Source organism: Vombatus ursinus, unplaced genomic scaffold (genome assembly GCF_900497805.2).
Source record: "Vombatus ursinus unplaced genomic scaffold, bare-nosed wombat genome assembly UNPS02013164.1, whole genome shotgun sequence".
Taxonomy (NCBI): Eukaryota; Metazoa; Chordata; class Mammalia; order Diprotodontia; family Vombatidae; genus Vombatus; species Vombatus ursinus.
In genome coordinates, this window is record NW_020952942.1 from 14,431 (window position 1) to 28,050 (window position 13,620).

At 43.2% G+C, this 13,620-nt stretch overlaps 1 pseudogene; it reads right to left on the reverse strand.

The window, feature by feature from the left end:
* Positions 1-8,364: 8,364 nt before the first annotated feature.
* On the reverse strand, positions 8,365-8,717 carry LOC114040441 (annotated as a pseudogene).
* Between the last annotated feature and the right edge of the window lie 4,903 nt (positions 8,718-13,620).

Genomic DNA, 13,620 nt, shown 5'->3' on the forward strand with positions numbered 1-13,620 from the left:
GTACCTGGCAGTGTAGGCATGAGTTACATCTTTATTTTAAGATTAAGGACATGAGGATCAAAAAGGTTAAGAGACTTGTCCAAGGTCACACAGTAAGAATTGCTCACATTTGCATAACACTTTACACTTTATAAAAGGCTTCTCTCACATGAATCTCTGAAACAGATAGTGTAATTAGTTATCCCAATTTTACAAATGAAAAAACTGAGATAGAAAGGTTGATTTCCTTAGTCACTTGGCCAGTAGTCATTGGAGAACTCTTACTAAAAAAAGGTGGTATAGTGAGGGTTGGGCATGGCAGACAGTGGTGCCCAGAGCTTCAGCCTAGCATTGCTCTTCTCTGTTCTGCACCATACTTCCTGTCCTCAAGGGATGAATAATCTAATCTTGGACCCAGGGCCATTAGCACTTAGGGGCACTTGGCACATCGGCTCTTCTGGGGATGGACAGCCCTCCAGTGTGGGTTGCCCACTATGCCTGAAGGCAGTCAAGATTCCTCTATTTTTGGACAGCTCTAATTATCAGGAAACATTGGCTTCCATCAAAACATAAGTCATCTCCCTCCACATCCCCTCACTGTCGCTAGTTCTTTCCTATGGGGCCAAGCAGGGGGAAAAAACCCTCTAATCTCTCTTCCAATATGTGGAGACTGTTATTACATCCTTCCTAAGATCTCCAAGGTCCCTTCTAACTCTGAAATCACATGTTCTGCAATGGCTATATTGGGAAAAGAAGCTTTGCGCTTCTCCAGCAGAAGCCTATTCTGGGGCCAGAGCCAGTCTGACTCTGACCCCTGCCTTTAGCTGAAGCTGAGCTCCACTCCTGCCCAGGTTTAAGAATGGGGAGAAGAGTTCTGACTGATTGAAATGACACTAATTTATCTAAGAGCAGGCCCAGAATTCCTGAAATAGAAAGAATCTCCCAACTTCTCACTGCAAAAGATCCATTTGTGACTCTAATGAATTCCCAGACCTCATGAACAAGCCAACGATAATCCACGAATATGTCCAGGAATTCTTCGATCCCCAAATCCTCTGGGCACAAAACTTCTCTTAACAAAGATGGCCCAGATATGGAAAGGGAGCAGCAAATATTCTGTTCTCCTCTGCACTAAAGCAGCTGAGGAGAAGTTTTTGGCTCTGTTATGAACAGACCTCTATGAACAGGGCCAAGGTTATACCACTAGGGGTATGAATGACCTCTTTTTATGGGTGTAATGTTTGCCCTGATGCCACTGGTGAGAAATCGGCATCAGAGTTTAAGAGTGCTTTCTTTGGGCCAACAGAGCATGGGGCCAAGGATACAAAGAGAGAGATTCTGCCCATGAACTGGTGGAATACAGGGGATAACCACAGCTCTGGGGTTATTTCTATCTCTGGTCTTTTTTTAGTATTTTTTTAAAATTAATATTTCACCCCTCCAATTATATGTAAAAACAATTTTTAACATTTTTTCCAAATTTTATGTTCCAAATTCTCTCCCTTCCTCCCTTCCCCCCCACATTGAGAAGGCAAGCAATTGATATTGGTTATACATGTGTAGTTGTGCAAAACACATTTCCATGTAAGTGAGTCTGTGAAAGAAAACAAACATCCCCCCCAAAAATAAAGAAAAAGTATCTTCAATCTGTATTCAGGCCCACCAGTTCTTTCTCTTCTATCACTGCTCTTAAAGCTGGCAAAGGCAAAGTCTGTCACTGATGCTGTCTTGGCTATACAGTGCAGTGATTAGAATGGAGTATGGAAGACCTGAGTTCAAATTCTGCTGTTCCACACTCACTAACTGTGTGACCCTGGGCAAGTTAAACTTCTGTCTGCTTCAGTTTCCTCATCTGTAAAATGCGGGTATTGGATCCAACAGCCTCTGAGGTCTGACCAGCTCTAAATCCATGATCCCAAGACTGATAAAGGTATTAACAGAGGGACGTCTGTTCACAGTCAACGTGCTGTACAGTGGGCAATTTTTGGAGCTCTCTTGTGGAGAAGTCACTTGTAGACTTAGAGTCCTAGTACCATGGACAGAAGACTTGGAGTCAAATCCTACCTCCAATGTTTACCTTGGATGTCAATCTCTAATTCCTCATCTCTAAAATGAAGAGATTAGGCTAGCTAACATCTGACATCTCTTCTAGCTCTAAATCTATGACTCTGTGAGTGTCTGACCCTCTCTGTCATTCTCCCTGCCACCATATCCAGTCATTGCCAAGACTTACACCTTCTCCTTCAATGGCTCCATTATCTGTCCCCATCTCTCTACCTACTCACTAGGTATCACCCTAATACAGGCCCTCTTCACAATGAGAATTGCCTGAATGGTCCAGAATGGAATAGAATAGAATAGAATAGAATAGTCCAGGGCCTGCACTGTTACCATCAGTTCCTGACCAGGTATCTCTGACTCCAGGCTCCACTCTGCCCATCATCCTTTACATGGAGTCAATATCATTGTCCTAATACACAAGTGTGACCATGATGCCATCATCAAAAACCTTTGACGGTTTCTTAATATCTCTAAGACAGGGGCTCTGGAGGTCCCTGTGACAGTGTCTGATAAAATCAATGGACCCCTTCTCAGAAACTCAATAAACATTAATTAAGCACCTACTATGTGCCATAAGTGCTATGCTAAGTACTAGGGATGCAAATATAAAAAAAGAAGATATTGTTAAAGGGGAAAAACAAAACACAAAGGGATGCTGAAAAGGAGGGCAGAGAAGGTACCCAATGAGAGAATGTGAGAGGGATGTCAGAGATGTTCCAGAGCAGTGCAGCCAGGTGAGAAATGAGGAGCCGTTCTGAGCTGAGATACTTCCTTAAAGGGATGTTTTGGAGTTCATGGCTCCATCGTCCAATCAGTGGGGCAGGGGGTAGTGATGAGGTGGAGTCTCAAGGCTGATAAGGTTTTTAAATACAAAAAAAATTAATTTTAATTAATTTCCAAATCAAAATTATATTTTCAAGTGTATAAAATAAAATAGAGAAGTTGACAAAGGTAATCAGCTACAGTGGTATTAATTTATTACAAATATATGCACATGTGCATATATGTGTATGTATGTGTGTATATATACACACATACATATAAATATATAATAAAACAAGTTCATGAATCTCTCTAATAAAATATGAACATATCAGCTGAGAGAAATGATTATTTCTCTCCTAAATTAATAGCCAGTCATTAAATTAGGACTAAGGTTTTTCACCTTCCTTTTCCTTATTTAGAAATCAGCCCCTATAGGTTATTCAGGCAGCCTTTGAAGTACAAGACTCATGATGAGATGAAATCTTAGGTGAAACTGACCCATCCAGAAAATTCAGATCTGTTCAAATTGTAAAGAATTTTTAGGTTAGGTGAAGTGATGGATTCTGGTCCGTTGTGTTTTACTCAGACAGATGTGGGTAGAACTAGATTCCCTCTTTTGTCTGGATTACACTAGACAAGGTGATATGGGTATAGATAAGACTCTTTGACCAAGACTGAGTGATCAGTCATATCCCCCAGACCTTCATTAGAATAAGCCCACCTCTCATTATAATATTCATTCTCTCATTACTTATAACCAATCAGAGTTGATTACTACCCTCGGGAACTTGTACTCTTCCAAAGGAATATAAGCATTGAGTGGATTCCATGAGAAGTCTTTGGCATTCGAGAGGTCTTTGGCATTCGAGTGCCACTGACCAATCTGCTAGCATGATTAATAAAATGATCTGAGTAATTACCCAGAAACTACATCTCTCAAACTTTTTATATGTCACACAACCTGTCACTTAGAGCTTTCCTCAGCCTGGTCCCAGCTGCCTTTCCATCTTTATTTCACATTACTCCCCTCTAGGCACTCTGTGTTCTAAGCAAATTGGACTCCCTGGTGTTCCTAGATCTTATCCGACACTTGCCTGCCTTGGTGCATTGCTGCAGACCAACCCCTATGCAGGGATTCTTATTCTCCCCTGTCCATGTATTGAGATTTTCACCCTTCAAGACTGAATTCAGGTACCACTTCCTCTATGAAGTCTTCCCTGATCTATGCCCTGCCCTTCCAGGTGAAGGGTATCTATTGCTTCTCACTTTTTCTTAAAGTACCTTGGCTGAATCTAAACTTTGCCCTGTCTACAATCTACCTTACATCATGTACAGTGTGTATGCATCACATTCCAGCCCCTCCCCCACCTCCTGCTACATTAAATTGCAAATTCTGTTTTCCATCCTTTGTATCCCCAGGGCTCAGCATAGTAACATGGGCACTTGATAAATATTTTTCTATTTTGAACTGGGTGGATGAAGCCAGATTTCTTAAGCAGCAGCATCAGTGAATTCATAATCTGTTTAGATGTGTGAATAAATAACTCAGTAAATTCTGACCTAATCCTCCCTAATAGAGGGGAGAAGATGTGAGGATAAGCCCAGGCAAAGGATAAGTCCCCAATCATTTCATAAGATCATTGATCTCTAGCTAAAGAGACCTGAGAAGCATCTAGTCCAGTGCCCTCATTTTAAAAATGAGGAAACTGAGGCCCAGAAAGTCATACAGCTAGTAAATTGGGGAGGCAGAATTTGAACTCAGATTCACTGACTCCAAAATCACCGCTCCCTTCCTTAGTTTGGTGTTGGGGTCTAGTCAGAGATGCATGAAGATACCTCCCCCCATGCCCCTGTCCCACACACATGCACATATTTGGGCTCAGATCACACATAGCCACTTCTCGCACTTGCTCAGCCTTGATCTCCCATCCCACCCATAGCCTTCAAGTCAGTCAATCAGCTTGAACCGTTAGTTTTTCTGCGTATGGCGACAAACAAGAGACTGGTCTTTCATTCTCTCTGGGGCTGGGGCTGGGGCCACAAGGACCAGAAAGAAGAACCAGTCACTGGCATGCAATTTCCTCTCACAGAGGAGAAAGGAAGTCATAGGGTCAAAGATTTGGAGCTGAAGGGACTTCAGAGAACATTGAGTCCCCCCCATACCCTTTATTTTACAGATTATGAAGGAAAAGGCTGGATAATTGAAGTGACTTAACCAGGGTTACATCACTAGTAAGTTTCTGAAACAGGATTTGAACTCAGGTCTTCCTGATCCCAAGTCCACTGCATTACCCACTCTGCTAGGTTGCCATCCAGTTTTTGAGACCCTTATAAGGTTGGTATAAAGGTTTTTTTTCCAACAGCCTGGTGAGGTACATAATGCAAGGACTATTATCCCATTGTACAGATTCAGAAACTGAGTCCCAGGGAAGGGAAATAACTAGCTCACAGTTACAGAGCCAGAATCAGAGCTAAGGTACAGACTCAGGTCTGTTAAATTAAATTCCAACTTGCTTTTTCTTTTACACTGTTTCCTTGAGTGTGGTGGAAAGGGACTGGGTGTGAAGTCTGATTCTGGTCCTGTCTCTTCTATTAACATACAGTGTGACTTTAGGCAGCAGTGACTACACCAGTCAGTGAATCACTCTGCATTTATTAAATATGGCCAATGTGCCAAGCTTGTGCTAAGGCCAGTCCCTGCCCTCAAGGAGCTCCCAGTCAATGGAGCTACAACTGATGTTTATATTGTGGTTGAAGTTATGCAAGGTGCTTTACCTTTGGGCCTCACAACAACTCTGTAAGGCAGATACAACTGGCATTATTATGCCGATTTTACAGAGGAGATAGTTGAGGTTATGAGAGGTAAATGACTTGCCCATGGCAACGTGTATACTAAGTAGAATTCTAACAGAAGCCAAGCACCTTGCTGGACTCTGCCTATAAAATGACAAGAGTGACAACTCTCATCCCTGCCTCACAAAGTGATGATGAGAACCAAGTGAGATCATAGAGACATAGACTGAAAGCAAGAAGGAGCCACAGGTGAAGAAACTGAGGTCCAGAGAGGGATAGTGACTTGCCCAAGGTCATATAGAGAGTATAAAATAGAGCTGGGATTTAAACCCAGCTTCTGTTACTCTGGATCCAGAGCTCTTTCTGCTTAACCATGTTGTCAAGGTGCATAAAGGGATTTGTAAAGCTTAACATGTTTTAGAATACAGAGGGAAAGTGTGGGAGCCTAGGACACCTAAACAACCATTGGCAGGCAAGGAGGGGAGGGAAGAAAGGATGGAGGGAGGGAGGAAGGAAGAGAAAGAGAGAAAGAGAAAGTGGAAGGAATGAAGTGGAAGGAATGGAGTGAGGAAGTAAGGGAGGGAGAACGGGAGGACGGAAGGAAGGAAGTAGAGAGAAAGAAAAAGTGGAAGGGAGGGAGGGAGGAAGGAAGAAAGGGAGAAAGAGAAAGGGAAAGAATGAAGGAAGGAGAGAGAAACAAAGAAACAGGTAAATAATGAAGGAAAACACATTTATGAAATGCTTAGTATATGTAAAGCATTGTGCTAAGCTTTGAGGACACAAATAGAAAAACAAGACCATCTCTAGTCTAGGGAACTCCCATTCTAATAAGGGAGATAACACATCCAGGTTTTGCTGCAGGTCAGATGGAAAGGTCCCCTGGTCCTCAGGATGCAGAAGTAAAGCAGATGGTAATACATCTTCTTTAATGTCATTTCTACTGCTAATCATATCCGTTTCAACAAGGGCATTGACACATACACACATCAATATTGGTGAGGGATTAGTGTGCATTTGATGGACACAGGAGTGGCCAGGTGTGCAGGTGTGGGCTGCCTCTGGGTTGTAAATGGGATACTGGAGCCCTGGGGAGACAATAGGGGCAAAAATATAGACCGGGGAGTCATCTGCATAGAGGTGATAATTAAAGTCACGGAAAAAGACGAGATTGCCAAGGAAGCGGGTATGAAAAGAGAATGGGGGGGAGGGGGCAAAGACAGAGTCTTAGGGGATGTAAAAGAGAGGCAGCAGAAGGCAAAGGATCCTTTCTGGAATTCCAGCTCTGCTATTTGGTATCTCTGTGACCTTGGAGAAGTCATCTCCCCTCTGCAAGTCTCAGCTTCATCATCTATGAAATTAAGAACTTCAACTAAATGATCTCTAAAGCCCTTTTCAGGGTTGGAGTTCTATGACAATAAAGAGGCAGAAGGATGAGAAGGAGAGAGAACAAAGGAGACAGAGGAAGATTTCTTTAAAAAGTTTTTTTTAACTTATGTCTTTTTTTTTAACATCACCTCTATTTCCTGATGGCTTCCTCCCCCCCACACCCAGAATATCATCCTTTATAACAAAGTATTAAAAAGGGGGGAAACAATTCAGTAAAATTAACCAAGATATCAAAAAAGTCTAACATTATATGTAGTATTCTATATACATTACCTCTCACCTCTGCAAAGGAAACACAAGGAGCATTTCTTATGGCCTTGTTGATATGCTCAATTGGATGTGCCATTGATAGCTCAAACTCAGTGTGTCCAAACAAACCTAGACTTACTCCCCACTTTACAATTGCTCTTTCCCCATTTCTTTTTATTATTGTTGTTGAATCACCATCATCCTCCCAGTCTCCCAGGCTTGAAACTTTAGTCACCTTTATTCTTTCTGTCCCTTTACTTTGAACATTCAATCATCTTTTTTGATCTCTACAATACTATTTCTATTATGTCTCCCGTCTCTCCCCTCCTTTCCATTCACTGACACCATCCTACCTCATGCCTACATCACTTCTTATCTGACCTATTGGAATGATCTCCTAACTGGCCTCCCTGCCTCTACCCACTAACCTCTCCATTCCTTCCTTCATTCAGCTGCCACAATAATCTTTTTATTTTATTTTATTTTATTTTTTAGGCAATTGGGGTTAAGTGACTTGCCCAGGGTCACAAAGCTAGTGTCAAGTATTTGGACTGAGGCCAGATTTGAACTCAGGTCCTCCTGACTTCAGGGCAGGTGTTCTTTCCACTGCATCACCTAGCTGCCCCCACAATAATCACCCACATGCTCTGCTGAGATCAACATTCTTCTACTCAGAAATCTTTAGCGATTCCCATTTACCTGGTGAAAAAACCATAAATTCCTTCTCCTGGCCCTCTAAGGCCCTCCACCATCTCACTTTGACCTATTTTTTCTGCATTTATCTCACACTATTCTCTTTATACTCTACCCCAGAGGTGGGGAACCTGTGGCCTCGAGGTCACATATGGCCCCTAGGTCCTCAATTTGACCCTTTGCCTGAATCCAAACTTCATAGAACAAATCCCCTTAACAAAAGGATTTGTTCTGTAAAACTTGGACACAGTCAAAAGGCCACACCCAAGGACCTAGAAGGCCACATGTGACCTCAAGGCCACAAGTTCCCTGCTCTACCCTATAGACAAAGGGGACTACTCTATATCCCCCCGTCTTTTCCTTCTCTCTCCCATCTCTTTCCCTTTTCTTTTTTTCCTCATGTTTTAATTTTCTTTATTATTAAAAAAAATATCCTTTTTATTTACTTTTTTGACTCTAGGCTTGTACCTTCAATATCTTCACAACAACTTTCTGCTCCTCAATCAAGAAAGCACGCTTGACCCTGTCACAGACACATTTAGTACACATAGAGCTACCATATGCTCTGCTGACATGTTTTTTTTCTTTGCTTGCCTCATAAGAACTCCAGGTCTCAAGGCATGAACACCTCGAAGTCTTCCTGGGCACACACCACAGGCTGATTTGGGTGCTTTTCCCACTTTCTTGGTATAAAGGTAAACACTTCTGGGACCTGGGGTTCGTGACAGCCGAGTTTTGTTAGAAGCTATATTGTACGACAACCTACGGTGATATGTCAGGGGCTGAACCATTTTTCATTCCTGTCAGGTCCATCACCGGAAAAGGGAAAAAAGCTCCTTCCTTTTTCTCATGCTGTTTCCCATGCTGGGAATAGACTCCCCTTCCACCCTTCTCCCAATTGGATTTGTAGAAATCCAATCCTTTGTTCTAGGTCTCAATTCTCCATGAAGCCTTCTTTGATTCTTCCCTAATGAAAATGGCCACTTCCTCCTCAAACTTCTCCTAGTACCTTCTCTGGATTTCATTGCACTGAACACATTCTCTTGTATTACATTTTTGATATATTTTGGCCACCAACCCCTCACCCCCAGAGGGCAGGTGCTAGATCCTTGTTCATATTTGTATCCTAGAACCCAAGATAATGCCTTGCCCAAAATAATCCTATAAGAAATACTAGTTGAATTCAACAGAATAGAATCTTCACTGACCTGTCTCCCGGGTATGAAATGACCACTCTCAGATTACTAATGGGATAGACCCCCTTTGGAAATACAGAGCCTTGCCCCAGTCCTCTCTGACGAGCCCATTAGTGCACGTTCCTGCTGCTGGCACCTGTCTGAGGGTCCCTGAGCAAGTTACCTCTCTGGTCCTCAAGTTTCTTTCTCTGTCAACTGTGTTAGATTGGATGGTCCTTCTTATCCCTTCCTGCTCAGATATTCTATGACCATAATTTCAGAGGCAATGAAACAGGGGAAAGAAGAACCACCAAAGACAAACATCTGGTCTTTTCCCGTGGCCATATTATGGCTGGGAGAGACACCCTGGCCCAGGTAGTTACAGCTAGAACTTGGGAGGTCAGACCCTTGGGTTCCAGACAAAGCTACTGATGGGCTTGCTGAAGAATAATAGTAACTAACATTTATACAGAATTTTAAGCTTTGCTTTACATATTTTGTAATAATAAAAGTATGTACATACCAAGAAGCTAGGTTGCTCAGTGGATAGAGCACCAATCCTGGAATCAGGAGGACCTGAGTTCAAATCCAGCCTCAGACACTTACTATCTGTGTGACCCTGAGCAAGTCACTTAATCTCCTTTCACCTCATCTTTGTGAGTTCAAATGTAGACTCATATACTTACTAGCCATGTGACCCTAGGCACGTCACTTAACTCTGTTTGCCTCAGTTTCCTCATCTGTAAAATGAGCTGGAAGAAGGAAATGGCAAACCATTTTACTTTGCCAAGAAAACCCCAAATAGGGTCATGAAGAGTCAGACATCCCTGAAAAATGACTAAACAACAACAAAATACATGTAGCACTTTAAGGTTTGCTATATATGTCATAATAATAATAACATGGTTTGTCCTTAATTTTTGAAAAGAACCAATGATATCACTGATGATGTTTTGAGTCATGAGTGAATTGGGTTTAAATGAGGCAGAGTTGAGCAAAGCTCTAAAACTCACTCTCTTTCTTGCAGAATCATTGAAGTCCAATGGCAAGACAAAAGTCAGGACATCTGCTGATGGCCTGGGGTGCATTGGATGACCTTGGCATCTTCAGTGTCTTGACTAAGTGCTCCACAGTGCCTGCTTCAGCCACCTTCATGGCTGTTGGAACAAATTGCTCTCATCCACCCATTCTGCCGAGGGATATCTGCACATGCTTGGAAGAGACATCTCCCAACTCACTGATGAATTTGAGGTCAGTTGGTTACCCTCAACCTTGTTTAACCTGTCTGCTGAGACATTTTACTGGGGAGTGGTCACTGCTCATGCTACAGCTTCTTGGAGCCACAGGTGAGGGTTGGGTGAATCAGGCGGACACTATAGGTGGATAAGCAGCCCTGAAAAGGGTTAGGCAAACCCTCACACCAGAGGAGCTAGTTCTCTGTGAACATCCCATGCACCCTGACAATGATGATGATGATGATGACGATGGTGGTAATGGTGGTGGTGGTGATGATACATCACATTTATATAGTACTTTAAGGTTTGTAAATGCTTTATAAAGCATTTTATCCTCACAGCAACCTTGAGATATTGATGCTATTATCACCCTCATTTTATAGATGAGGAAACTGAATCTGCGGGCAGTCAAGTGATTCACCCAAAGTCACACAGCCCCCAGTTATATAGTACTGTAAGGATAACCAAGCTCATTGTTCACAACATCCAGCAAGATAAGGAGTGTGAGTATTATCAGTCCAATTTTGCAGATGAGAAAACTGAAGATCAGGATCATAACATCATAGATTTGGAGCTGGAAGGAATCTTTGACACCATCATTTCCATTCTTCCTCACATTTTATAGATGAGGATGCTGAAGCCCAAAGAAGTTCAAGGCATCCATCCACATGCACTTATTAAGTACCTACTGTGTTCTAGTCTCTTTGCAAAGTGGGGATGCCTGTCTCCTGTCCTGCCTGTCCTTATGGAGCCTGTGGTTCATCAGGGAGGCAACCTCTACATAAATAATCATGTACAAAAACCAATCTCTGCTCTCTCAAGCAAGAAAACCCTGGTGGGTTCAAGGCAGCTCATCCACTTTTGGGCCACTCTGAGAGTTCAGAAGTTGTTTTCCTTATACCAAGCCTAGATTTGTCTCTTTGCAATTTCTTCCACTTGCTGCCTCATGCCAGAGACCAGGGTCCTGCTGAACCTTCTCTGCTCCAGGTTACATGGCTCCAATTCTTCCAAATGATCCATCCATCCATGGTGAGACCCTCTGCTATGCAGATTGTCTTCCTCTTCTAGGACAAAACCACTCTGAGAGTTTTCAGAAAAATGTTTGCTTGGCAGAAATGTCTGTTTCCATGTCCAATCACAACTTTCTAAAAAGCTAATGCCTTTCTGTACATTCAAATTCTTCCCTAAGATGAAACTAAAAGTCTTATCATTGCCACAAAACTAAAAATATTTCTTCAGTCAATGGCAGAAGCAGAGGTACTTTGTGGGTAAAGGAGGCAACTGGGACTTCTAAAATCTTGAGGACCTTTAGACCACAGGCTTAGAGCAATAGGTCATCTAGCTCTCCTTTTACAGATGAGGAAACCGAGGTGGGGAAGTTCCGTTTACTCAAGGTTACATAGGTGTCATTACTGCCTCTGAAGGTGAGGTGGTTTCCCTGTGGCCACAAAATTTGTAAATTGCAACAAATCCAGACTTTTCTTTGCTAAGACCATTGTTTTCTGTGCCACTTCACAAAGGCCTTGGGTTCTCCTTGCCTCAGTTTCTTTGAGTAGAAAATGCTAGTAATCCTAGCTTGCTCGGTTTCTCCCATGGGAAGGAGTAGGAGTGGAGATGATTTTAAAAAATCAATAGGGCTGTAAGTGCTTTGAGCTCATTGAAGATAAGAAAGATGACAAATGATTAAAGAGCAGGGGCCCTTTCTATCCACTAATGATCTCGATCCTGGAGGCCCTCAGCAGGTCTGTAGGGATGCCGCCCATATGCTGTAGACACCGGGTTAATAGAGATACTCTTTCTTTGTCTCTCTCGCTCTTTCTTCTTCCTTCTGTCGCTATACGAATACATCTAATTCTTCCTCCATCATTGTATACATGGCTATATCTACAGGCACACACACACACTTTGGCTGCTGAGATCAAGCCCGGACAGAGAAGCGGGAGGTCCAGGGAGACAGGCTCCCTGGCTGGAGGGCCCACACACACAAATTGGATCGTCGACTTGAATTACTTCCGCCAAGTTAAACCCCAACATCTCACCTCCACCCGGGCCAGCCTAGCAGGGGACATGCTGTACCCCCATCACAGGATCCACCCAGCTCCCTCATCAAAGGCATGTCAAGGAGGTTGGGCAAAGGGGTGATGGAGTGGGGGGTGGGAGAAGGAAGAGGGAGCAGGGAGGGCTTTTAATGACCCCAAATCCTGGCAACTCATTATTCCTCTGATAAGGCGGTGGGAGCTGTCACTCCGAGATGCAGCCAGGGAGGTTCCCTAGAGAAATTTGGAGGCTTTTGAGGCGTTTGTGCTAATCTTCTTACAAACATTGTTATTTATTTTTTTTTATTTTATCCGACATGTGTCAAGCAGTCCAGCTAAGCCTATTATATCTCCAGGGAGGCTGGAGGTTTTCTTTTAAGATGGCCTGTCTGTTTCAGACAGTGGCAGCCAGCAGCTTCCCCACCCCATCCCCCACCTCATCCTACCTTCCCTGCCCCCCCCACCCAATCTCTTATCAGTGCCACCCTAGGATCTCCCTCCCCCACTTCTTCCCCCATTAACCCAAATGGAAAGGTCTGCAGTGAATACACGGAGCTGTATCCTGGGCTGGGTGAGACTTGGACATCTGGCAGAGCCAGGCCTCTTTGTCTGACCTCGGCATCGAGTTAGACTTTGGTGTGCCAAATGGGCCCAGTAACAAGGAGGTGGAAGAGTAGGTCTCATACCACTATGGGTGATTAGCTGGCATTACTGAAGATGAAGCTCTTGGCACGTGCAATCACAATGGTCCCTTATGTTCACAAAGTGAATCATTCCCTGACAATGATCTTGTATCATCAACCCAGCAGCCCTAGGAAGTCAGCAAAGACATGGATTCTTTAATTTTTCCAGCCCTAGAAACTCGTGAAGACCATCTAATAAGGGAAAGGAGTTGGAATCTGGGTTGCTGGAGGACTTGCCAAAAAATAATGAAATCACCCTTCTTTTGAAGTCCGTGCTGGGGTGTATTTGTTCATCTGTCCATCCATCTATTCATATTTCTATCTATCCATCCATCCATCCATCTATCTATCTTTCCATCCATCCATCCATCCATCCATCCATCCATCCATTCATATAGCCATCCAAACATCTATCTATCCACCCTTCTATCTAGCTATCCATCCTTCCTTCCATCCATTGGGAGGCAGTGATCACACACAAGTGTGCTGAATCCTAATCCAGTGCACTTACTATGACTCTCCATGGCCTTCTGGACCCGCTACAATTCCTCATTAAAGGGTATCA